The sequence below is a fragment of the Mesocricetus auratus genome, unplaced genomic scaffold (assembly GCF_017639785.1).
Source record: "Mesocricetus auratus isolate SY011 unplaced genomic scaffold, BCM_Maur_2.0 Super-Scaffold_100007, whole genome shotgun sequence".
Lineage (NCBI taxonomy): Eukaryota > Metazoa > Chordata > Mammalia > Rodentia > Cricetidae > Mesocricetus > Mesocricetus auratus.
The window spans coordinates 73,529,370-73,556,199 of record NW_024429191.1 but is presented as its reverse complement, the minus strand read 5'-3'; the positions used below and the strand labels follow the sequence as shown (position 1 = coordinate 73,556,199).

Genomic DNA, 26,830 nt, shown 5'->3' with positions numbered 1-26,830 from the left:
CATACACACATACATGCAGATACTCCAACAAATAAAAGTAAATATTAAAAAAGAAAAAAATCTCATGAGCCATTAAAGTGTTTTGCATTGTTTAGTCTCTGAAAGGATACTGAGAAGAGTGTGGAAATGTAGGCACCAACACCACAAGATGCCTGGACAACTCTAATGTGGAAACTGAAGTCTGTCTGAGAGCAAGACGTGGGATAAGACCAAGACATATTTGGAGTGGAGAGCTGAGTGTAGCTCTCCTGGGCGTGGAGGTTGGTGGGCTACAGGGAAATGTCTAGCTCGTACAATGCCCAGCCTTGACCTTCAATCATGATAACCTAGCCAGGCATGGTGATGCACACCCCCTTCAAGCCTAGCACTTGGGAGACAAAGGCAGGTGAATCTCTATGAGTTCAAAACTAACCTGCTTTACATAGTGAGTTCCAGGGCAGGTAGGGCTACACAGAGAGACTCAGTCTGGGGTGGGGGTGGGGGAATTTGGGACCGGTGGTTCAGGCAGCTAATCCACAGACGGTGGAAGGAAATTTAGAATGGGGAGTTAAGGGTGATGGATCAGCATGGGAGACAACATGAGGCACCTGTAATGGATCTTTGGAGAGAGAGCTTTGAGCAAACTTCCTTGTCAAGTAGAGACCAGCCTCGTAGATTTAAACCATAACTGGTTACAGCAGATCATATACGCCAACCTAATGCATACCCCATAGGTCATGAGAGCTGACATTTTCCTAAACTGCAGGATAGAACACGCTTTGTGCAGCATGCAGATGGACTGGTGAGCTCAGTTTTGAAAGATGGTCTTTCTATGCAGTTCAGGTTGAGTTCCAACATGAAATCCTTCTGCCTCAGCCTCACAATGGTGAGATTACAAATGTATGCCACAATGTCCATCAAGAAGAAAACAGGGCAGCAATCTCAATATACTTCAACAGAATGAGTGTCCTGAGGGCTCTTTAGATCCCAGGGAACAAAGCTGCTGGCGTCCCACTAGTGAAGGGGCTTGTCTGTGTTTGTTGTGAAACAGAGCTGGGCAGCAGAAGGTTCTGTGTCGTAAGACAGCAGGGACCAGTGCCCACTTTTCTGACCACCATCCCTCGCAGGAACCATCCTCTGCCTTCTCTCCTCTGATTACCACAAAGAACTACTTGTAGAGAAGACACTGGAACTTTCTGGAACTGAATATCAATTTACCTTGTAAATTGCATCAGAGAACAAAGTGAAATGTTACTTGGTGTTGCTAGGGAATGGAATGTTCTAGTTAATCAAATAACTGGTTAATGAAGTACTATTGGATAGACAGTAATATTTGGAATGTACTTACATTAAAAATTACTCATTATTAAAAAAAATTACTCATTATTGATGGGCAGTGGTGGCGCACGCCTTTAATCCCAACACTCGGAAGGCAGAGGCAGGCGGATCTCTGTGAGTTCGGGGCCGGGCTGGACCGACAGCCTCCAAAACAATACAGAGAAACCCTGTCTCGTAAAAACAAAAAAAAAGTACTCATTGTTTTATCTGAAAACCAAATTTCACTGGCTGACTTCTGTTTTATTTGGGCAACCCTGCTAGTAGGCAAACCGCTATATCTGCATCCGAGGAGGTACGTAGAGAAGACATCAGTAAGGGACAGAGAACAAGGGGATGGTTGGTGCCTTAGTAGAAAGTGGAGAGAAAGGATGGCCAAATATGTGTAATGGCATCTAGGAACCCAGAGGGGTCACTCCCAAATCATCCGGTGTAGGTCGTCACACTGGGCGCCTGGCTGAGATATTACCAAATCTTCAGATGACTGAATGTCAAGCTAAACAGTGTTGCAGGAATCTTTGGGTGTGTGTGTGGGGGTAGTTATATAATAAATATTAAATAATTGAAGTATCATAGATGGTAGTGGCAGCTCATGTTGGTAATCCCAGCACCTGGGAAGCTGAAGCAAGAGAACCACCCTGAGCTTGAGGCCAGCTTGGGCTACATAGTAGCTCCAAGCAAGCCTTGGGTACAGAGTGAGATCTTCTCTCAAAAATCCAGATTAAATGAATAAATATCATCTGCTCTTTAACATCCAGAACAAATCTCATGGGAAAGGGAGAGCAGATACAGACAGCTCCAGGCTTTTATTTCTTCACACCAGAGGCAGCGGGTCCACATTTTCCTGAGGATTGGAGTGTCACGTATTCTTCATGTCAGAGATTCAATCCCTGGTACTTGGGTGTCCCTTCCCGTGCTGATGAACCTCATAGTGAGCTAGGTTCTGTTCTAGCACTGAGCACCAAGATACTTTGTCAGGCGGTGGTGGCCCACACCTTTGATCCCAGCACTGGGGGAGGCAGAGGCAGGTTTATCTCTGTGAGTTCGAAGCCAGCCTGGTCTAACAGTCGAGTTCGAGGACAGCCAGGGCTACATAGAGAAACCCTGTCTTGAAACCTCTTCCCCACCCCCACCCCACTCCCCACCCCTGCAAAAAATATATATTTCCAGTTTACCAAGTGGTTCCTCCTGTCCTATGTTTCATCACTGCTACCTATATAATCTAAGGAGAAGGTAGTTATCCCTCTTTTACAGACAAGAAAACTAAGGCACAGAGAGCATGAGTGACGTAAGGTCGCATTGTTCCAGTGTGGATATGTGATGCCTACGTGTATGCATGCGTACCATATGTGTACCTGGTGTCCAGAAGATGGCGTCAGATTCACTGGACCTGGAATTATGGCCGGTTGCGGCTCACCATATGTGTGCTTAGAATTGGACCACAGTCTTCTGGGAGAGCAGGCCCCTGGACCATCTCTTAGAACTGAAGCACAGTCTTCTGGGAGAGCAGGCCCCTGGACCATCTCTTAGAACTGAAGCACAGTCTTCTGGGAGAGCAGGCCCCTGGACCGCCTCTTAGAACTGAAGCACAGTCTTCTGGGAGAGCAGGCCCCTGAACCGCCTCTTAGAACTGAAGCACAGTCTTCTGGGAGAGCAGGCCCCTGGACCGCCTCTTAGAACTGAAGCACAGTCTTCTGGGAGAGCAGGCCCCTGGACCATCTCTTAGAACTGAAGCACAGTCTTCTGGGAGAGCAGGCCCCTGGACCATCTCTTAGAACTGAAGCACAGTCTTCTGGGAGAGCAGGCCCCTGGACCGTCTCTTAGAACTGAAGCACAGTCTTCTGGGAGAGCAGGCCCCTGGACCGTCTCTTAGAACTGAAGCACAGTCTTCTGGGAGAGCAGGCCCCTGGACCGCCTCTTAGAATTGAAGCACAGTCTTCTGGGAGAGCAGGCCCCTGGACCATCTCTTAGAACTGAAGCACAGTCTTCTGGGAGAGCAGGCCCCTGGACCGTCTCTCCAGTCCCCTCGCCAGCTCTTTTAGTCACAATGCTGTGCCACCTGGCACCCCAAGCCCCACTCAGATTTCTTCACCGGCTCCTGTCATGAGTAGAAAAATAGTCCCCCCAAAAGGGCCACATCCACTTTTCTGAACCTGTGAATATGTTACTTTACATTGCAAGAGGGGCCTTGCGAGGTGATTCAGTTAAGGGGCGTGGAGACTATACTGGCCTCCAATGGGCCCAGTGCCATCCCAAGAGTCCTCAGAGGTTTGAGACAGAGGTGTGGGAGTCTGAGATTTAGCTGGGGAAGCGGGACTGAAACCGCTGCCTATGAAGATGGAGAAGGATGTGAGCGGAGGAATGTGGGCCGTCTGAAAAGCGGAAGTAGGTAAGCACGGAGCCACTTCTCCCCATTGCTGACACGGTGCTGTCCACCGCAGCCCAATGGGACTTCTGGCCTCCACATCGGAAGGCAACACGTTTGTGTTGCATTATGCTACTCAGTCTGTGGTGATTTGCTAGAGCAGCCCCAGGAGATACATCCAGCCCTCCGCAGAAAACTGAAGACGTTTCGGGACTTGCGCAAATGTGGGGTCAGCTTCACTGCCCCTGGCTCCCCCATGCCGCTCATGTCGAACACCTCCAGCATCTCCGGCAGGCCACGCCCTTTCTCCTAAGTTTTTCCCCACATCACGTCTTCTGCCGGGAATACCCCATCCTTACTTGTTTCCCTGGCAGAGACCTTGTTCTTCACATTTCTGCTGCCTCTTCGGGGAAGCCTTCCGTACTCCCCTCAGAGGGCCCAACACTTCCTTTGTGTGTTCACTCAGGTAAAAACAGTGCCTGAGTTTTAAGGGACGCTCTAGTCCCTACCTGGATTGTAAGCTATTTAAGAATAGGTTTCCTCTTTTATCTTTGGTATGCTTTAGCAGCCACAAATGAAGGCTGCCACGGAGTAGAGCTCTTCCATGACCACCAGTGTGCCCTGGGCCAGTGATGTGGTGCTCAGACTCCATTTTCCCACCAGTAGTGTGCCTTGGGTGAACTACCACTTTCTTTTCTAACAAAAGATGAGGGTAAAGGGGATGAGACAGTGTGTCAGTTCTAAGAAGAAAGGCGAGAGCCGGGCGGTGGTGGTGCACGCCTTTAATCCCAGCACTCCGGAGGCAGAGGCAGGCGGATCTCTGTGAGTTCGAGACCAGCCTGGTCTACAGAGCGAGTTCCAGGATGGGCTCCAAAGCCACAGAGAAACCCTGTCTCAAGAAACAAACAAGAAGGAGGAGGAGGAGGAGGAGAAGAAGAAGAAGAAAAAAGAAGAAGAAGGAGAAGGAGAAGGAGAAGAAGAAGACGACGCTGGGCTGGAATATAGCTCAATTGGTAGAGTGCCTGTCTAGCATACACAAAGCTATGGGTTTGGTCCCCAGCAGTGTATAAAGTAGGTGTGGTGTTGTACATCTGTAATCCCAGCACGTAGGAAATGGATGCCAGAGGATCAGACTCATGAGTGCTTGTCTCAAGAGGAGGAGGAGGAGGGAAAGGATGAGGAGGAGGTGGTGGGGCAGAGTATAATAATCCAGTAGTCCCCACTGCATAGACAGCTTCCTCTTCAAGTCTCAGTCTCTTGGGTTGAGACATGAGTCTGGAGACAAGCTTCATTACAAAGAGTCATGTCTGCCCTGCTCCTTCCTTATCCTATATCCAACATTCACACTTGTCTTTAGTCTCGGGGGAGTTCTTCCATGTTGACAGATGACGATCCTACAGAAGGCTTTCCCACATTCTTTGGGTTCCCGGATTCTTCTGAAGGTGCACACTGCTGTCTGGAACCACCTGGACCAGGTTTCCCCACAGATAATTGAACTCCATGGTATTGTGAAAGATGTCCTCCCAATGTCCAGACTGCCTCCAGGGCTCTCTATGGTGCATCTAAAGACAAGGATTCTGACTAGCAGGAATTTAATTGATGTTGTATATGTTTCTCCACCCAAATGAGCCGTGGGCCCTGGATTACGCCAGTGACTGCCTTTCAGTGCACATTCTCCCATGTTTAATGAGAAGCAAAAGGAAAAAAGAAAACCTCCATCAAGTGTTCTAACGACTCATCCCTGTGCTCTTGAGAGGCTCTGAAATGGTCTTGCTCTCCACACATTTACACCCTGTCTGGAGAACCAAGACTCAGGTGTGCTATGCAGCTGGACAGTATCAGGTGTGGGTTAGTCAAATATATCGAATAGCACACCTTGTGCAGTGGAATTAGAGTTCAGAAAAAGGAGAGTTGAACCAGGGCTTGACAAGATGGGGGAGGTGGTGTAAAGGACATGAATGAACTGTGGAATGAACACCAGATGGGAAAAGGGTGGAATTGACAGTGAGGTACAGAGAGGCATCCTGATGTAGGAACTCACTGCTAGGTTCCACAGACAAACGAAAAGAAAAGGGGCTAAGGGCTGGGAGGGGGAAGAGGAAAGAGGAAGGAAAAAAGGAAGAGAGGAAGGAATGGAGAGAAGGAGGGAGGGAAGGAAAGCAGGGGAAAAGAGGGAAGGGAGAAAGAAAGGAAAGGAAAGAAGAAGGGAAGGGGAAGGAAGTAAAAAAGGAAGAGCCAGGTGGTGGTGGCACACGCCTTTAATCCCAGCATCCGGAAGGCAGAGGCAGGCGGATCTCTGTGAGTTCAAGACCAGCCTGGTCTACAGAGTGAGTTCCAGGGCAACCTCCAAAGCCATAGAGAAACCCTGTCTCGAAAAAAGAAAAAAAATGAAGAATGGGAGAAAATAAAGGAGAAGGGAAAGGAAAGGACTCTTACCTCCTCCCTTTTTTGAGGGACTTTTTTTTAAAGACAGAGTTTCTTGGTGTAGCCTGGAACCACTCTATAGACCAGGCTGGCCTCAAACGCACAGAAATCCTCTGCCTCTGCCTCCCAAGTGCTGGGTTTAAAGGCTGTGCCACCACCACCCAACAGGACTATTACCCCTGTAGTCACCTGCTCTTTGATTTGGGAAACTCCACACTTAGGGCAACATTTTTACCAGGTTATTTCTCCCGCCTGTCTCACAGTACAGCCCCAAACACTTTGACTGCTGCCAGGCAAACCTAAAAACAGGACTACTTTCCTGCTGGCTTTCATGAGCCCAGCAGCTTTTCCCTTAGCATTTCCAAGAGCTTTCCCAGTTTCAGGACCAGGAGTTCTACTCCTGAGCCAAGGTGCCTTGGAGACAGAGCCACAAAGTTGGGGGGAAGAACCCCAATGATCAGGGGACCCTGGAAGAGCATCAAGAGACTAGTCCAGCATGTTCTGGCTCCCATCTGCTATTCAGTTATCACATCCTCTCAAAATGATCCATATAGGATGTTGATACTCAAGGAAATGAGGGCAAACAGATCCAAAGGTTTCTGCTTGTGTAGGTTTATAGGAGTTGTGCATTTAGAGTAGAGAACATTTCATAACTTGCCATGTGGTCTGGGGCAGATAAGCAGGAAATAGGGATTTGTATCATCTTGCCTCTGTGAGACAGCTGGAAGACTTTTCTTCTGATTATAGTGGTTAAACACCCACCCCACATCAAACAACCACAGGAGGAGCTAGAGTCTTCCTTCATGGACAAGTCACACACCACACGCAGGAGAACCACTTACTACTGTAGCCAGAGCCAAGGAGAGTGGATCTCTTGCCCCACAGGGTGGCTGCCTTCTGGGTCAGGGCATGGGAGCTATTATTTCCTAACTTGGTGAAATGGCAAGGGCCTTTTGCAGCCCTTCATGACTTCCGTTGTTTAAAGAGTGTGTGGGCAAGGTAACATATTTGTGTGTACACATGTGTATATACATTGTGTGTCTTCCACAGTCATTTGCCATCTTGGTTTTTGAAACAGGGTTTACTGAACCTAGAACTCACTGACTTGGCAAGACTGACTGACCAGCAAACCCCAGACAGACTCTAGGCTGTGCCTCCGCTGTGCTGGGATCTGGGATCGAGTACAGTGTGGGCCTTCACACCTGGTTTTGTTTGTTTGTTTGTTTTTTCTGTGCATGCTGAAGACTGAATTCAGGTCCTCATGCTTGTATGACAAGTATTTTACTATTCAAGCCCACTCTCCCAAGGGCTTGACTTTTTTGTTTGTTTGTTTGGTTGGTTGTTTTATTGAGACAGTGTTTCTTTGTGTAGCTCTGGCTGTCCTGGAGCTAGCTCTTTAGACCAGGACTAGCTCTGTAGACTAGCTCTGGCCTCTGCCTGCCTCTGCCTTGTGAGTGTTAGGATTAAAAGTGTGTGCCACCACTACCCGGTAAGGACTTGTTTTTTGACAGAGAAATTTTAGACTCTAATTTCTGCCCCTGTTTCCTGTATCACTTCCAGAGGATGCTGAGAACAATGTGGTTCCTTCAGGATCATGCCATGTGAGCATCTCATTAGAGCGTCCTCACTCCTCCCAGCAAGGCACTCTCTGTGAAGAGCTGAGGAAGGAAAGCTCCCTGAGACCCTGGTGGGCCTCACAGCAGAACTCAGAGACGCCGTGAGCACTGCTCTGTCTGACCCCTCACTGCATCTGTCTCCATTAGCGTCTGTCCTCCCTGGTCAAGCATGCCCTCCACTCCACGGCAGGAGGCCTATCTTCTCCCCAACATCAAGAACTACTTTAGTGACTCTCACAGGACCTGGTCCATAGCCTCGATCCTGTACATTCTGTCAAATGAATAGGCTATAAACATGGAAAGGATTCCCTTGAAAAAGTTGGTGGTGTTGTCAGATGCTGACAGTTACATTTCTGATATTTATGTCCCTGTGAATGGGAAGGGACACGACTGGGCAGTAAGAATGAAAACTTGTGGCAAGGCTAGAAGCTCATACTGTGTTTAATTAACTTGGAGAAACTGTTGTGGGTTCTTTGGCTTACCAGTAGGAGAGCCTTTTTGAAAATATTTATTTATTTTTATCACTTCATGTGCATCAGTGTTTTGCCTGCACGTGTGTCTGTGTGAGGGTGTCAGATCTTAAAGTTATAGACAGCTGTGAGCTGCTGTGTGGGTGCTGGGATTTGAACCCAGGTTCTCTGGCAGAGCAGTCACTTCTCTTAAACCACTGAGCCATTTCTCCAGCCCCATGGGTGGAGGTCTTATAGGCAAAAGGGTGTGTTTGATGTGGTAGGGTCACAGTGAGTCTTACGGTGGGCTGACTTTCTGGGAAGCTCAGGGGATGCCTTTTGTAGCCCGAGGTTGGATGCTTTGGCTGGCTGAATGTCAAGACTCCAGCAGGAGTTCTAGTGGAACTTACTTTTCTGTGTGAAACTCCAAAGAATTAGCAGCCTGAAGATAGAGGTAGAGCTGGGGGGCGGGGAAGACATCTCCAGACTCACCTCAGGAGTTCTTCAAGGAGAAAGATTTGTCTTTCTCCAGAGAGGCTCCTGAGAGCAGAGAATGTATGTCATGTATTGCACTACGGGGCCAAGTAGCCCGCCTTGCTCATAGTAGCTGCTTAGTAAATGCTAGCTTCATGAACACTTGGCAGGCACTGGTTCTGGGAGATGTGGGCCCTGGGAGTGCTCATGGAAGCTGCTGGAGCACTGCTTGCCACCTTCTCTCCTCCAGCTTCGGTAACCTACTCCGAGACCCACTTTTCCTTTAAGCTAGAAGATGTTTCTAGGGGCCGCTGCTCTTGATGTGCCCTGTGTGAGTGGAGAAAGGAGGCAGGGCCTCAGCCTGCAGCCTGGTGGATCAGTCCCTTCCTTCTCCTGTAGGTGCCCAGTGGGCCAGAATCCATTCGTGTTGGAGAATTCCACTCAACCCTTACCTACTCACCAGTCTGCCATTCACATTCCCTTCCAGCCCTTCTCGCTCTCATCTCATCTCAGCAAGCAGAGACTCGTCGCCACCACAAGCTGGTGTTAACAAATGTGCACACACACTCGGGGACTCACAGCACATGTGGACACACATACCTTTCTCAGTCTAAGAGCCTTTGTCTGGCCCTTTGCTCCAAGGCCTGGCCCATCTTTATGAGATCTAGTCTCTTCCTATCCCAGGACGCTGAGTCTGGCCTGTGATGGACTGAACTGGGCATTTTGCACGTCTCCAGTCTTGCCTTCCCTTGGGGGCTTGCAGAAGATCCACCCATATGGCAGAACCTTCCAGAGACTTGAAACCAGGAGCCTGACCTCATGATGCCCGCAGTACCTGGCACAGAGGATACCAGCTCTGATGTCCTGGCCCCAGCCCAGTTCTCTCTTCTAGAATCCACACCTTCTCTGGCTCTCCTCCAGCCCTACAAGATCAGCCCCAGCTCAGAGAGAATAAGCGTGGCCTTACAAAGGACATGGTAAAGGCAAGGAGGGGTCTCTGCTGAAGGACTTCGGCCAGCTCATTCCTTGCTGGTGTGTCTCAGTTTCCCCTGGAGAAACTCTACCCATGATTACAAAGCATTTCAGAACTGCCAGAAAACCCTAGTTATGTCCTGTTCCCTTGCTGCCAGGAGCCACCTGCCCCACCCCTAGCTGATGACGCTTGCCCAGCCAGGCAGGGTCCTGCAGGATGAAAGTTCCAAGAAGCCCGAGCAGGAATAATAATGATAATCATCAACAGTGGCGGCGTCTTAGCCACCCGGGAATGCAGGGCCCCACGCCCTGTGCCCCACACCCCAGGACAGTGCAAGGGCTCCTTTCCCTGCATTTTATTACAGCGATCCCACACTCTGCCATTCCCAGCCCAACCCATCCGGGTTTCCAACAGCTTCATTCCAGCCACCAGCCTCATTCACCACCCAGCTTCCATGGGAAGATTTGGCTTAACAAGACCAAGCCAACAGTAGAGAAGGACGCCCAGCTGCTTGGAAACTCTATGCTTTCCCAGAGAAGCAATCCACCTGCCCTTCGCCCGGGGCACTTTCCCACAGACCCAGCTGTGTCTGGTCAGTACAAAGGCCAGAAGCCTTGCAAATGTCCGTCTGAATCTCTATTTCCAAGTAACTCACTGGCGGACCCTAGACAAGCCTTGTCTTGACATTCACTCACCTAGAAACTTTCCAAGGCTATGCAGCTCGTGAGTGATAAACAGGGGTTTAGGTGCAGGGGGGGGGGTCTCTCATTTCCATTACACATTAGTAACCCTACGTTTCTCCCATACTCTTCACTCTCCAGCCTGAAGAAACTACTCAGTTCACTACACTTGTCCCATGCTTCTCTGTTTGTGGGATTGGTTCATTCTTTGGGGATGTCAGTATCTCCCTCTCACCTTGACCAGATTCTGACCCTTCAAGGCTTTGACTCATGACTGTGTCTGACCCATGTCCCACTCTGGTTCTTCTTCGCCCGAACCTCTCAAGTCCCTATCCACCTGTGCCGTAGTTATCTGCATACCTTAACTTACTCACCAAGCCATCTGTGCCCGGGCATTTCCTCCATGTTTGTTGGTTCAAGACTTTACAGCCAAGGCATAAGCTCAATGAACATATGTTGGATATAAATTATGGAGAAGATTCACTTCTATCCTGTTAAATTCCTCACACAAATGTACTTTTAAATGGAACACATAATTATCATAATTATTTTACTACAAAATATAATTGGTGTGGAGAGAGAGAGAGGGAGGGAGGGAGAGAGATCCCACCTTACCTGGCAGGTGGGCTCAATGAAAACTTCACCCCCATGGCTTTGACCCCTAGGCTGACACATGTAATGCTTTCTTTTTCTGTCTTTTTTTATTTTATTATAATTTTTTTGAAACAGGGTTTCTCTGTGTACCGAATGCTGGGATTAAAGGCATGTGCCACCACCACCCAGCCATGTAATGCTTTCTATGACTAGTCACTGGCCCCATTCATTATTGCTCTCTGTCTAGAAGGGGGTGGGCTCTTCCTTCATAGAGAAGGACAATCCCCCTCTTTTGGGCTTCCATTTTTCTAAGCCCCAGCAGCCTCCACACTCCCTAGGACTTATATGCCACAGGAACTCCTAGATTCATATGGTGTTAAGACATCAAGAGTTCGAGTACTATAGACCCCTGGCCTAGATGTTCACTCAAACCCCTTGGAAGCATATACACCCCAGCTGTTAGTGTTGTTAATAATAGTAACAATAGCTCAGCAACATCCTGTATTTACCTAATGCTTTTCTCCAGGGAGCTCAATCAATCTTTCTCTCATCTCCAGAAGGAAGGGAAGGACCAAGGCGATGAAAGACAAGTGAGCTATTGCAGCCACACTCCCAGATACAAGCACCCTTTGTTCTGTAGGAGAAATACAGCCCGTAGTATTTCAGATATGAGTACTGATGAAGCAGAAAGGCAGCTCATTCTCTGAGATCCAGCACCCTTGATTTAAGAACTTTTGCTGAAACTAAAGCCTTTGTGAGGTGACAATCCCCCACATCAAGGTATTACATCTTGTTGTTGTTATTTTGAGACAGGGTCTCACTATATAGCTCTGACTGTCCTGGAGCTCACTGTGTAGGCCAGGCTAGCTTTGAACTCACAGAGATCCACCTGCCTCTGCCTCCCAAGTGCTGGGATTAAGGCCATGTGCCACTATGCTCAATTAAGGTATTACATCTTATCAGCAATAACATTTGAACATTAACCTTCAATGTATGTTTACTTAGTGTGTGTGTTTGAAAGTTATATGTCTGTGTGCTTGTTAGTATAGGCTAAAGGGGGACATTGGGAGTAGTTTTATTACTCTCCATTGTATTCCCTCCCCAAGACGAGGTTCTCTCACTGAACCTGGAGAGCTAGGTTGGTACTTAGTAAGCCCCAATGATCCTCTTGGTCTCCATACGTCTACCCCAGCACTGGAGTTACAGGTACACAGACTCAGCCACACTCAGCGTTTTGAATAGTTGCTGGGATCCAAAGTAAGGTCCTTATGCTTTTGAAGCAAATGCACTTAGCCCAGACTGGCCTTGTGTAGCCCAGACTGGCTTCACACTTGCTGTTCAGTGGAGGCTGGCCCAGAACTCCTGCTCCTCTTGCCTCCACCTCCCAAGGCATGCATCACACCTGGCTCAGTTATTTCTATATTGTGCACACAACCTGATACCATTAATACCTCAAGCCATAGTATATATTTGAGGTGAGTCTCATTTTTTAACACTGACACAACAGTCCACTTCAAATTGCTGCCTTAGCTGGGTGGTGGTGGTGCATGCCTTTAATCCCAGCACTGGGGAGACAGAGGCAAGAGGATCTCTGTGATTTCGAGACCAGCCTGGTCTACAAGAACTAGTTCCAGGACAGCCTCCATAGCCACAGAGAAACCCTGTCTCGAAAAACCAAGGGGGAAAAAATGCTGCCTTAATAATGGAAAAACCCATTTTGGCCATCTTCCTGTTAGACCTCATTACACGGTCACTATTTTAACATCGTAATGGGTCTATTGACAGACATATGAAGAAGAGGGTCAACTCTGTTCTTTCTCAATTTCTTTTTATCTCCTTTCATTTCAGGCAGGTGTTTATTCTGTGGTGTGTGTGCATATATGTCTGCAGGTGCCAGTGCACACCTGCAGGCCAAGGGAAGATTCTGGGTGTCTTCTATCACTGTCCACCTTATTCTTTTGAGGCAGGGTCCCTCACTGAACCTGGAGCTATGCTAGTGGCCAGCAAGCTCCAGTGGCCTTCCTGTCTCGGTCCCTCACAGGATCAAGACTACAGGAGCCTACAACCACATCTGCATCTTTTACATAGGTGAAGGGCTCTAAGCTCGGGTCTCCGTGCAGTGAGCACTCTTACCCACTAAGCCATCTCCCCAACCCACCCCCTCTTCCTTTTCTTTTTGTGTGTACCTATTTATTTGTGTGTTCGGGTACACATGCCTATGGAGAGGCTATATGAAAGCCAGTGTTTGACGTTGGACGCCTTCCGCAATCACTTTCCACCTTCTTTTTTGAGACAGGGTCTTTCACTATACCTGGAGCTTGCTGATTCAGCTAGACTGGCCGGCCAGAAAGCACAGGGGCCTCCTGAGTCTGCTTCATCAGTGCTGGGATTATGGGCACCTGCTGCCACACCTGGCCTTTTTTTTTAATGAGTCCTGGGGATCAAATTCAGGTCCTCATGCTTGCATGGTTAGCACATCTCCTCAACCTCTTTCTCTTCCCCTCCCTCTTCCACGCTTCCATTCTTCCTTTTAACAGGGTCTCATTATATAGCCCCAGCTGGCCTGAACCTTGCTGGGTAGACCAGGCTGGCCTCAAACTTGCGGTGCTCCTCTGCTTTTCCTGAGTGGTGAGAGACTGAGCATGCACTAGCATGCCATTTTCTTGTGTGCTAGCATTTACTGAATTCAGACTATCTTTATCTGCAATTTCTTGGCATTTTCTATTTTGTAACGATTAATTTAGCTCAAGTCTAATAATAATACATATGTCATTGACAATGCACCATAAACTATGATGTTTTACCATCTTCTGATTACCATTAAAGAGCAAGGGACCCATCTTCTCTTCCAGAGGAATCTTTGTCTGCCATACAAAACCAGTGACTCTATGTCCAGGTGTACATTAAAATCATAGTAGGGACTCAGTGGTAGAGCTATGAAAACTAATATTTAAAAATAGTGACAATTATCAGGTATGGTGTTGCACACCTTTAGTCCCAGTACTTGGGAGGCAGAGGCAGGTGGAGCTCTATGAGTTTAAGGCCAGCCTTTTCTACATAATGAGTTCCAGGACAGCCAAAGCTACATAGTGAGATCTTGTCTCAGCAAAACAAAACAAAACAAAATAAAAGCAAGTGAACCAAAAAACATCAAAACAAAAAATAGTGACAATTATTCTGGGCATGGTAGCACATGCCTTTAATCCCAGCACTAAGGAGGCAGAGACAAGCAGATCTCTGTGAGTTTGAGGCCAGCCTGGTCTACAGAGCGAGTTCCAGGACAGCTAGGGCTATGTAGGGAGACTAGATAGACAGACGACGACGATTGCCTAAGTCTGAAGGGAAGCTTTTGCATCGGTTGCTTCCATCTTCTCCACATCCTTCCCCAGCTCCCCAGACACCTGGCCGTCTCAGCCTCCTCCTGGAACTTGCCTTTCTACAAGGTTTTTTTGTAACCCTTTCTCTCTCTCTTATACCTTGTCACCAGTAAGGAGACTACTACATGTACCGCCGAGGGACGGCACATCATGGATACATCTCCTCTTTCCTGTCATCTTTCAAGTTACTCTGCCTGCTAAGAGCCTTCTGTTTGTCTCGTCTGGCCATAGCTGGGGCCATTTGACTTGCTGGCTTCCCCGTCACCATGTCACCATCCTCTTCCCTCCATTTATCCTCCACAGATCTACCAATAAAATCTTTCCAGTACACAAATTTGATTCAGGTGCCCTCTTCAGAACCCCTCCTTTTGCCTTGGGCCATGCTGGAGTTCTAACCCAGGGCCTCAAGTGCATTAGGGGAGGGGACTCTGGCTTTGAGCTACTCCATACCCTCTAACGTGCAAACTATTTTTATATTTGATTTTTTTTGAGACAGGGTCTCTCTGTGTGGTCCTGGCTGTTGTTCTTTGTGAAAGACTACCCATTGGCATTAGTGTCTTAAGAGCTTCTTTCCCGGGTAGGAGAGTTGACTCAGTGGCTCAGTTGGTTCAGTTGACTCAGAGCACTGGCTGCTCTTCCAGAGGTCTGAGTTCAATTCCCAGCACCTACATGGCGGTCACAATCATCTGTAACTGTAGTCCTATAGGATCTAATGCCCTCTTCTGGTGTGCGGATGCACATGCAGACAAAACATTCATATAAAAACACCCACTTACATGAAATAAAAAATTTTAAATAAAGAGCTACTGTCCTACCCGCACTGCCCTCCATGACACACCCCCTGCACTTCCGCATCCCACTCCCACCCCAGAATGTCCAGCTTTAAGAAGCAATTTGTAAGCCGGGCATTGGTGGTGCACGCCTTTAATCCTAGCGTTCCAGAGGCAGGTGGATCTCTGTGAGTTCCAGGCCAGCCTGGTCTACAAGAGCTAGTTCCAGGACAGCCTCCAAAACAATACAGAGAAACCCTGTCTCAAAAAACCAACGAAAGAAAGAAAAAAGAAAAAGAAAAAGAAAAGCAACTTGTAGGAACCAGTAGCTTTGTTTAGCTCTCCTAATCCTCCCCACGATGCTATCAGGTCACCACCTACAGCCATCTACTTTCCACAGATGAGGAAGCAGGTGAGAGAGTCAGGCACCAGTCCAAGGTCATGCAGCTACTAAGGAGGAGTCAGGCTTCCTGCACCCAGGGTCCCTATCCTCACCTCTGTGGCACTGACACTATGCTGCCTCCATTCAGCAATCTACTTCACTATTCTCCCGTGGCCCCAAAGAGTGGGTGAGATTCTCAGTCAGCTAAATACCCTTCCCACTCTCCCCAGGGTGGAAGGTCTTGTGACTCCGCGCCTCTTTCTTCCCAGAGACCCTAACAAGGATGACAGGCTCCTTCTCTGAGTCTCCAAGTCCCATTGAGCTGCAGGTCTGTTTGTGCATCTCCAACCTGGGTCAAGTCTTTTCATGGTGATCTGAATCCCAGGCTTGGTGGACACAAACCCTTTCTCTGGGAGGACCTGCCTGAATGACCTGCCCACCGAGGATACCTGCAGAGCGCCCCAGAACCTCCACCTGATCCACTCTCGGCCATTAATAACACCTCCTTCTTTGGGGACTTTTCTCTAGACTGCCTCCCCACACTTCCTTCCTGTGCTTATTTCTCTTTACAACAAGGCTGGGTATTTTTAACCTGAGGTTTCCATTTATCTCTTGTCTGTCTGATGGAGCCTGGGCTGAATGGGGGTGCAGGCATGCTGACAGGGCTAGGAGTGCCTGGCCAGTCATCACTGCTGAGCCCAGCCTCTGTCCTTGTCTCTGGACAGAGCTCTCCCTGGCTTTTGAAATGAATGCTGTACCATGGCTCTGAGGCAAAGCTTTGGAAACTGCACAGGATACCAGAGAAGCTCATACCAGCCATGTTGGCAAGACTGTATGTGCTCTGTAAAGACTGAGGAACCCCTTGGACCTCATGCTCCTGCATCCTCAGAACAGCCACCAGACTGTGTCTCTCTTCACTTTTCTGATCTCCCTTATGAGCATGGGCTTTCAGAGCAGCTGCCTCAAGGACTCCCTCCCCTCTCCCTTCCTCCTTTTGTTCTCCAGTGCTGGGGAATTGAACCCAGTGCCTTGAGCTCAAGGCCTGCACTGAGTCACACACCCAGATCTTACTTCTCTTTTGTGACATAGCTCAGAGAGCACCATGCTCCCACCTTAGCTCCCTCACACGCGTTTGCTTCCATATTGTCCTACCTCAGCCCCATCCGGGCACACCCACCATTTCCTACTGCATCCTTTCCTCCATCCTCACCTGCATGAAGTCCCCACCCTTCTACACCTGTCTCACTTCTCTGCACTCAGCTGCTTAGTGAAGAAACTTTTATTCAAAGTCCAAACAACCACAAAGAAAAGATGACTGGGTGATTAGAGTTTTGTAGTGTGTGTGTGTGTGTGCGTGTGTGTGTGTGTGTGTGTGTGTGTGTGTGTTCCACATCCAGTTTTCTTAAAAAAAACTAAACAATGACAACTAAACAGATTGATAGCAGAGAGGTTACTTCCCCCCTCTCTTCCCCCTTCCTCCTCCTTCTTTCTTTTTATAACTGACAGTGACTCAACCCAGGCTACCAGGCCCACATCTAATGTTCTCCAAGGTAATTGATAGTCATAAAGATTGCTGAGACTCTATGGTGTCCTACTTTGTACTCTGAGTCACACTGTAAGGGATTAGATATATGTTCAACATTGTGTTTATGTCTGACAGTAACTTAACATTTTATTTATTAATTCTGTGCGTGGCTGTTTTGTCTGCTTCTATGTTTGTGCACCACACCCATGAATGCTCAGAGGCCAGAAGAGAGCATTAGGTCCCCTAGAACTAGAGTTACAGGGGATTGTTAGCCAACACGTGGGTGCTGGGAATAGAACCAGAGTCCTCTAGAAGAGTAACAAGTCCTCTTAATGGATTAGCCATCTCTCCAGTCCCTCTGGCAGTATTTTTAGAAACTTTGGCTCCTTTGAGTATTCACCCTCTGTCTGATGTCTTAGGGACTTTTCAGTTGGGTAGCCTATCTCCCATGTGGGCTGGTGGCATTGAGGACTTGTTGTCTGCACCAAATATCTCTAGTTCTCATCTCCAGCCTCCACCCTGGTCACACCTCTGTTTCACACTCTTAAAACTGTCCCCACCACTCCCTCTGGTTCACCTGCCTCATAGTCCCATGTAGTAATGCTTTCTGGCCCCATCGGGAGCCAGCTCTGTTTGGTGCACCTTTTGCCATTGGTTTAGTCTGCAAACATGAACTGAGCATCGTCCCAGGGAACAGAGAGAGACGTGTGGGGCAGACACTGAGAAAGGCACAAGAAAATATGTCAGTTCTACCTCTAGGGGACAACATATTCTCATGACTGTCACCTGGAGAGCTGGCTCACTAAAGTTCAGAGGTGCCCACATCAAAGTAGTGAAGGCTAAGGGGACCCAGGCAGGAATGGGTTTATCAGAAAAGCTTGCCCAAGGGGAGAATGGAGCTAGACCGTCATTGTCAGGAATGTTGACCAACCTGGGCAAACAGATGCATGTGGTAGGGAGCCCATCCTTGTAGTGGGATCAAAATTCCTTGTCACCTCCACCAGGAAGTTGCATTCTGAATCCTGAGCTGCTCCTTCCTCTCTGGGTTAACTGGCTCATAAAGACTGGGGCCAGCCTCACCAAGGAGGAAGTGGACTGGCTTCCTGTTTGTTTGTGACTCTCAGAGGTACAGGGCACAGCCATGCACAGCAATCAAACAGAACAATGCTGTCTGAGCCAAGAGTCCCCGGGAACTCGTCTGCCCACCAGCACGCTCTCCTCTCTGCACCGAGCTTCTTAGCACTCCATCCTAGAGCAGCCCTACTCAGTAGGGCAGGCCTGGAGCAGCTAAGCCTGCAGATCAGGAAGGAGACAGTGACTTCCTCAAAGAAGTCAAAGCCACATATTCATAAGGCTAAGCCACTGGGAAGCTCAAAGCCCAGAGCATTTCTGTCGTCCTTATCCCGAAGGACACTTCCTGAAAGAGACCCTGGGTACAATTCTTGTTACCTGTGATCAAACCAAGTGCAGGGATCTCGGGTCTTTTTAAGAACCAGGCATTGCACAAGTATAAGATTTTCTTAGCAACAGTGAAAGCCAACTAGAGGCAACAAAAACAAACAAAAAACAAAAGACCCTTAATGAATCCACATGAAGAAAAAGACAGGAATTTGAGTCCCTAGACCCTACAGTGAGAGAACTAACTGACTGTTTTGTTTTGTTTTGCTTTCTCTTGTTTTTGGAGACAGGATTTCTCTATATAACATCCCTGACTGTCCTGGAACTCAAGAGATTTGCCGGCCTCTGCCTCCAGAGTGCTGGGAGTAAAGGTGTGTGCACCACCACACTGAATCTTGAAAGTTCTCCACATGTGTGCTGTGGCATGCAGGAACACCCCTCCCTCCCTCCCTCCTTCCCTCCCTCCCTCCCTCCTTCCCTCTGCCCCTCCATCCCTCTCCCCCCACACCAGTGTAATGCAAATAGAAAAAGTGAAAGTCTCCCAACCATATCTCTCTCACAGTTCCTCCCCAAATAACTTGTTGGGTTGCTTAAATTTCCTCCCCCGGCCACCAAAAATCACTGAGTAGTGCATGTAACTCTTAGTCTCTATGTGTCTTTTTGTAATTATTTGCAGAAAAGATCATATTTATAGTACCCGATTATCCTTCTCTTACTAAAAACAAATATTTAGTGTGTGTGTGTGTGTGTGTGTGTGTGTGTGTGTGTGTGTATGTAATATTACCTGTGGGCAAAGAGATAATCAATGGTCCATTCTGTTTTCTTTTTTACATTTCTCTGTATCGTTGAGAACAGGAATATTAAGCTGTCAGGATTCTTCTAGATTTGCAGGATGAAGCAGGGTGGGGCTTACTAGGGTTAATAATTCCCGGAGACAGTGGCAGGGAGGAGGTGGGAGCTATGCTTTGCCCTCAGACCTGGACATATTAGTCACAGTGTAAGGATTCCACACTCCGCTTTGTGGATCCCTTGTGGCGGAAGTTGAAACCCTCTAACCATCTGGCTCCCTTCCAATCACTCCCTTTCTGTTTCTTCCCCATTTCACCTCCTCGTAGTTTAACTCTTAGCCTGAGCCTGATAATAAAGAACAGAAATCTGAAGGAAAAAAAGAAAAAAAATCAATACTATAAAGTCCTTTAATACAGATGACCCAATCACCCATCATGTGGACTAAGCCTTTTTAAAAATCTATTTTATTTATGCGTGTGGATTTTATTGTTGTTTGGTTCTGCGTGTATTTCAGTGCACCATATGTGTGCCAGAGATGTTCAGAAAAGGCTTCCCTGGGACTGGCCTTACAGAGGGTCATGAGCCACCTTGTGGGTGCTGGGAAATAAAACTGAATCCTTTGGAAGACGAGCCAGTGCCCTGACTGCTGAGCTATTTCTCCAGTCCCTGGACTGAACTTCTTGAAAAAGGACCTGTGTCCTATCTGCATTTTTATTCCCTGAAACATCTAGCCTAGGACTGCACATAGTAAATGTTCATAATACCTGCTGGGTGAATGGGTAAACAAACTCATACATATGAGTCTATCCATTCATAAAAACAGATCTGGCCATTTCAGGTCTATTCATTCATTAGAGACAGGCACAAGATTGCAGGCCAAGCCTCCTTAAGCACTTGACTTATCAGATTTTTAAAAATAATTTATTTAATTTTATGTGCACTGGTGTGAGGGTGTCAGATTTCCTAGAACTGAGTTACAGAGAGGTGTGAGCCACCATATGGGTGCTGGGAATGTTTGAACCAGGGTCCTATGCAAAGGCAGCCAGTGATCTTAACTGCTGAACCATCTCTCCAGCCCTGAACTATCAGATTTAACTGTGGTCTCCTCCCAAGTGTTTTGGGACATTGCAAAGAAAACTCTTGGTGTCTCAGAAAGAAAATCTGATGTTCCTTACTGGATAGGCTCCTTCAGACTGACCTCAAGCTGCTAAAACCTGGGCAATCAGCACCCTCAGCGCCTCACTGTTAAGAACGGGTGAGACCAGAGCTGCCCGGAGGTTCATTCAGTTCTTCCTGGTAGCACTGGTTTGGCCACGGTTAGGACGGTTTGTATATTTACAGCCACAGATGCCCGGGGGTTCTCTATCAGGAAGTCATCTACAAAGGGTCACCTCAACCTATTTGCTTATCTTCAGTGTTGGCTGGAACAGATGGGCCTTTTTCTGAACATCTTGTTCCTGTCACCCAGCCTGGAATCTGAGCTGGCAATCAGGCTGCTGCCATCTGGTGGAGAAGAGCAGCAATAGTGACTCCTGGCTCAGAGTTTGGTCCTAAGAAACACCGGATTCCAAGCTTGCCCAACAAGGAACCTTCCCACAAACAGCAGTGTCTAAGACCTCTGCGGGAGGTAGAAACGCCCCGCAGTGCTCTGGTGGCTAGTACTTCCATGTCCTGCAGCCCACCCTTCAACAGTTCTGTCAAGGTGAACATGTGAGCCAACTTCTTGTTGCCGCAACAAAATACCTGAGAAAAATCAGCTTACAGGAAAAAAAGGTTTACTCGGCTCAGAGTTTCTGAGGAGTCAGACCATAGTCAGCTGGCTCCATTGCTTTCAGGCCTGTGATGAGGTAACATCGACACAGAGGGAGCTTGTGGAGGGACACTGCTCTCTCCTCATAGCTGGGGGGGGGGAGGAGGAGGAGGAGGAGGAGAGGAGAGGAGATCCAGACACACGCCTATGCTGACTGACTTCCTCCCAATGTCACTAAATTGTGAATCCATCAATGGATTAATCGTGTGTGGTGTGTGTGTGTGTGTGTGTGTGTGTGTGTGTGTGTGTGGTGTCTACCAGCCTGTGTACAGAGACTAAACGGGTATGTCTAAGTCTGGTGTCCTCTATCCTGCTCTATTCCTCTGAATTTCCTTAAGGTAGGGTGTTTCACTGAACCTGGAGCTTGCTTTTTTTTTGGCTAGGCTGATGGCCCACACCCCCAGGGTCATCGTGACTCTGTCCAAGCCCACACTAGGGTTACAGGCACTAATAATGATGTTTGCCTTTTTATGGGGGTGCTGGGGATTTGAACTCAGACTTTCACACTTATGTGGAAAGCACACCAGTCCCGTTCCCTGCCCCCCCCCACCCTGCCCTGCCCCTTTAGACCTTGCACTGTCAACCAAGCCCTCAACGCAGGAGCCTTTACATTCAAATGATGAGAGTCATATTCTCAGGGGTTTTTGTTGCAACTGATGTTGTTTGTTTTGATTTTGTTGTGCGGTACTGCAGATGGAGCCCCTAGGCCTTGTGCTCTCCCTTTGAGCTACATCTCCAGCCCTCTGTTTTGTTTTTGTCTACTAAACAAACAAACAAACAAACGGGCTGGAGAGATTGCTCAGTGGCTGAGAGCACCAACTGCTCTCCCAGAGAACCCACATGATCGCTTACAACTGTCTGTACCTCCAGTTCCAGGGGATCCCACACCCTTAGACAGATATTCAGGCAAAACACCAATGCACATAAAATAACAATAAAGAAATCATTAAAGAGTAAACACATATTTTTTTAAAAAACCCAGGATGAAGAATTATAAAATTGACCAGAGATCTCCCAATACCCAGAATTCAACCCCAAATATCTCCAGTTCTACAACTTTCCCTCTAGTCGGAGTTGCCTTCTAGAGTGAGAATATGGGAAGTCCCACCCAGTGGACATCTTCATCCTGGCAGAAAGCACCACTGCAGGTCACTGACCTGAAAGAGGCTTCAAATGAGAAGGTATTGTTCTGTGTCCTGCCCAGTCTAGTCTAGCTGGTGACAAAACTGTGCTCCTGAGAGACATGAAAGGTCATGCTAGCACCTGTGAGTGCAAACGAAGGATTTCCAAACCAGTATGCCCCAAACACTGAAACAGCTGAGAGCCGAGTGGGGGGCTAGGAACAACGGTAGACAGTGTGTAGACATCTGCACTTCCCTGACGACCCTGCTACCTGGGTCCTGTAGGATGTTGGGCAGGACTCCTGGCCCTCCACACCTAAAGGAAGGAGGGCTCCCAAGGAGCTCAAAGCTCCCTGCTCAGTTCCATGCTGTCTGGGATGTCAGTGAAGTACAGTCAGATAGGAAAGGGGTCCTGGAGGAAAGATGTGCCAAAGAGGATTTTGGCAAAGGCAGAGGCTGTGACTCAGGGTAAGGGGGAAATACCCCAAATTATAAAAGAGCATGTTTGGTACAACCTATCATAAAGAACTTTTGCAAGTTCTCTTTGGGTCTCTGATTATCTCAGATGGACATAACCTTAGCTAGAGGCTGGAGTTACCAAAACCCTGGTTTTTGGGGTTCAGGGTGCTCATCACTGCCCTTGCCGCCACCCTAGGCTGTGGCTTCTTCTTTCCACAGGTAGTCCAGCAGCAAATAATTCCCAAAGGACAGAGCCATGGAAGTAAAGGCGTTTGACCCACACCTGGAGCTCCTGAGACCCATTAGAGACTATGGTTCCCCTTCTTTCCTCCCCCATTCTCCTTCCAGGGACTTGGAGATGTGAACAAGCCGGTGAACAGCAGATGGTGTAGGTCTGCAAGCCAGAGTCTCAGTGTAACTGCTCCTCAGATCATTGTAGCCTTGGACACAATCAAGGACCCTGGTGACAACCCACTGTATCTAACAACTCCCCCGGGGCTTGAGGACTCCAGATTCCAGAGCTCTTCCCAAGTCAGGAGTCAGCTATGTTTTCTTTCTTATGCTTTCTTTCGTTCTTTTTCTTTCTTTTATCCTTCCTTCCCTCCTTTTTTTTTTTCAAGACAGGGTTTCTCTGTGTAGCCCTGTCTGTCCTGGAACTTGCTCTGTAGACAGGCTGGCCTAAATTCTCAGAGATCTGCCTGCCTCTGCCTCCTGAGAGCTGAGATCAAAGGCATGAGCCACCACCACCCAGCTGGTCAACCATGTTTTCCAGAAAGGGTGAGACAGTATTTTAGGCTCTGTGGGCCATGGGGCTCTGCTGCAACCCTTCAATGCTGAGGTTGGAGCACCTAGGAGCATAGACAGCTGTGCCCCAAACTCAGCTATGGACATTAAACTTAGACAATTTCATGTGTCACAAAATATTATCCCTTTGATTCCTCCCTCCAACCCTTTCACTGAATAGAAACAGATCCAAATTCATGAGCTGTACAAAAACAAATGGTGTTATAGTTAGCTTGCAGGTGACAGTTTACCAGCTCTGAAGTACTTCCAGCCTTTCACAGCTCATGGCTTCTGCTAATCAGGCAGTTTTTCTCATCTCCCAGGAAAATGACAGCCGTATGCCCTCCCCCTCATGCTCCAATAGCCCTGACATTCTGGCTTCACCTGTTCCTCAGCAGTAACTGGACTAGAGGGGGCTGTAAAGAAGCTCCCTTTCCTCCACCCACCCAGTGTCTAAGGCAAGGGCATTCTCTTCTAGCTACAAACTAGGCCCAATATTTCCATCCATTCTCTCCGCCAGCTATGTTCATTGGGGCTTTGCCAAGGCACCCAAGCATCTACCCACTAGGGCAAGCTTCATCACCCTTTTCCACTGAATTCCCAATGCTGTCATTGCCAGAGTTCCAGGCTCTTCTTTCATGAAGAGACGTCCTATATAAGAAAAGCTTCAGTGAGGCCAGCCAGAGGTGAAGCTCTGGAGAAGAGGGGTTGTAAACTGGGCTTGAGATAGGGAGAGGGCAGGGATCAAAGGAGAATGGCAGAGGTGGGCAGGCGAGTGGGCTGCTGGCAGGTGACCTTAGAGGGTCAGTCAGTCTGGAGGGAGGGACCTCAGGAACTGAAGGGTGTGACTGTTAGCGGGCATCCTTCCTGACTCGGAGAACCCACTGCAGAGCAGCTTGATGTATACTAGTGTGCTCGGTGCACCACTGTCTACCTCCAGCCCTTGGGAGGCACACAGCAGAGGGATGACAGCTACACTGTGAGCTTGAGGCCAGCCTGGGGAACATGAGACCTTGTCTCAAACAAAACCAAACTGATCCCGAGCAAGAGCCTTAGCTCCCAGTTCTCCCTTCTAACTCAGCCCCACGAGCTGTTTTTTTCCATTCACTCGACAAACGCCAATTCTCATAAGGACCAGTCACTCCCAGGGCCAGAGGCCGAAGGGTACCCTGGCCTAATGCATGGTAGCGGAGAGAATGACAGGTATGACACAAGGAAGCACACAGACCTGCACTCCAGCGAGGAATGCCGAGTGCCTCTCAGGAATGTGGATGCATGTTGTTCAGGCCAGGGAGAGGCAGTGGGCTAGGGGACAGGGCACCATGGGCAAAAGAGAGGCAACTGGACAGAGACTCAAAGGACAGGCCATCTGGACCCGTGTGATGTCAGGGAGGGACAGGCTGTCCAATGTGAGGTGTCTGTGAGATGAGGCACAGCACAGGTATGGGGGGGACATGGGGAGGATCAGTGTGTCTTCTGGGGAGGTGCTATTAACAAACGAGCTATGTCCCAAAGCCTCTGTGACCTTCTTACCCAGGTTACTTCCTGTTGGAGATGGTGGTTTTACCCAAAATTAGTGGCAGATGGCAAAGGTCAGGGGGAGGTCCTAACTACATAGCTCCCCTTGCTGTTGCTGGAAGGCCCTATTAGAACGGCACAGCATTTGCAAACTGGGCATGGTGGCACAGTGTGTGCCTGTAACCCTAGCACTCAGGGTGGAGGCAGAAGGATCAGGACATTCAGGCTAGCCTGTGCTACATGAAAGCCTGCCTCCAAGTAAGCAAATAAATAGCTTAAAAACAAATAAATGAATGTCATTTGCTAATCAATGTTTGATAGTCTATCTTTCTCATTTTTTTTTAAAACAGAAACCCACACAAGAATGACTACCCCACCATGAACCTGTCCAGTGTTTAGGAGTGAGAAAAATGGCAAGCTCTTGAAGTTTTCATCCCCTTCCCTGTCCAGGGTCCACTGTCTTAGCATGCGAACCTTCAAGCCTGAACAAGGAAACTATTCATCCATGGAGGCAACCAGGAGGAAGCCACTTCCTGTTCCCTCCCTGTCCTGGCATGGCTTTCCATCCCAGGCTGAGAGGATGGAGATGATAAAGGCCCAATTGTGACAGTCTCACAAACCCAGAGGCCATCAAGGGGCTAAGAAGCCACTTAACAGCTTTTGAACATTTGTAAAAAGAATTATTCTGCGGAAGTGAAGGCAGAGAGAGGCCCCAAGGTTGCCACCGGGATGCACCTCTGCCACCCACGATAGAGAGGCTGACAGCAAAGCCAGCAGGGGTTCAGCCTGCTTGCCACACCACCATGGGCTGACCTGAGCAGGAGGGACTCAGACACCACCAACAGGCGGCTTTACAGTTCAGGGTTCCTGGACACCTGGAGATGAAACTCAATCTCCTGCCAAATGCAGGAAACACAAGGGTCCTTGAAAGGGCCTGAGGGAGAGAGGAGCCTCCTGCCTCCTCCTCCCAAGGGTGTCCAAAGTAATAAATGGCAGGAAAAGAGGAAGGCTGTAGTGTGGATGCTGGTCTGGAACTTATTAGGAATTAGGCTTTTTCTGCTGCAGTCTTCCGTGGGCTTGAGTCAGGCACCTCATCATTAGCAGGCCTCCCCAGTCTTATACGCAAATGCACAAGCAAGAAGAGATAGGAAGTCTGAGACTGTAAGAGACACCGGGTGAGCGGCGAGATGGAGACTTTAGGGTCAGCTTTGAGGGCCAGGAGCCCACCACTTTTTTGTGTCCCTTGGGAGGTAAGAGACCAGGTTCTGCATAGGCCTAGGGAAAGGTGTATGAAGAGTACAGTGTTGTGAGTCTATCCCCAAATCTGTCCAGCTGTTCAGCCTGGCCCGGTGGGAGAGGAATTGCAGGGTCCAGCTTAGACAGGAGCTTGGTGGTGGGAGGTGTCTTCTTAAGACCCCTCTGTAAGGCCAGATGGTGAAAGGGGAAGGAGTTCCCACCTTGTTCCTAAAAATATGAGGCGGGTGGTTGGTTCCATTCATTTCTCAGTCCTCAGTTCTTTCTCTCTCCATGATCTAAATGCATGCATTTGGTGTCCTTAAAGATGCCAAGCCATTGTCAGCCCCACCAGAAAAGCAAAGCAGAATAACCCGCTGCAGAGAAATTCAAGCCAGCTGATGTCTAAAAACCAAAGTAGAGGACAGGAAGGTACTGGGCGTGCGCAGCCGACACCAACTGTTAACCCTCCTGCCAGGGGAGCAGTGTCCAGAGCTTGGAGGCAAAGCAAACCTGTTTGTAGTGACACTAAGTTACAGAAGACAATTAATTAACCTCTTCCTCTGCCTCACCTTCTGTGAACTCATTTCATAACAAACTCATCAAGGTTTGGTACCAAGGTTCCCTTCAGGGTGGGGTGGGATCCACCACACACCACTAGGCATTTTCTAAAACTAAAGCATTTCTGTCTTGCTGGATATTCCTCCCTATCTGGTGATACAAACACATACACACACACACAATTGCTGGGACACTCTGTTCTGATCCTCTCGCTC

General features: G+C 48.4%; 1 long non-coding RNA gene across 1 annotated transcript in view; it reads left to right on the top strand.

The window, feature by feature from the left end:
- Nucleotides 1-25,828, top strand: part of LOC121141472 — a 31,082-nt gene extending 5,254 nt beyond the window's left edge. The window contains exons 2-4 of the long non-coding RNA XR_005878404.1: nucleotides 21,923-22,121; nucleotides 22,740-22,908; nucleotides 25,172-25,828. This is a non-coding gene — a long non-coding RNA (uncharacterized LOC121141472). The remainder of the gene's footprint in view (nucleotides 1-21,922; nucleotides 22,122-22,739; nucleotides 22,909-25,171) is intronic.
- Nucleotides 25,829-26,830: the final 1,002 nt, after the last annotated feature.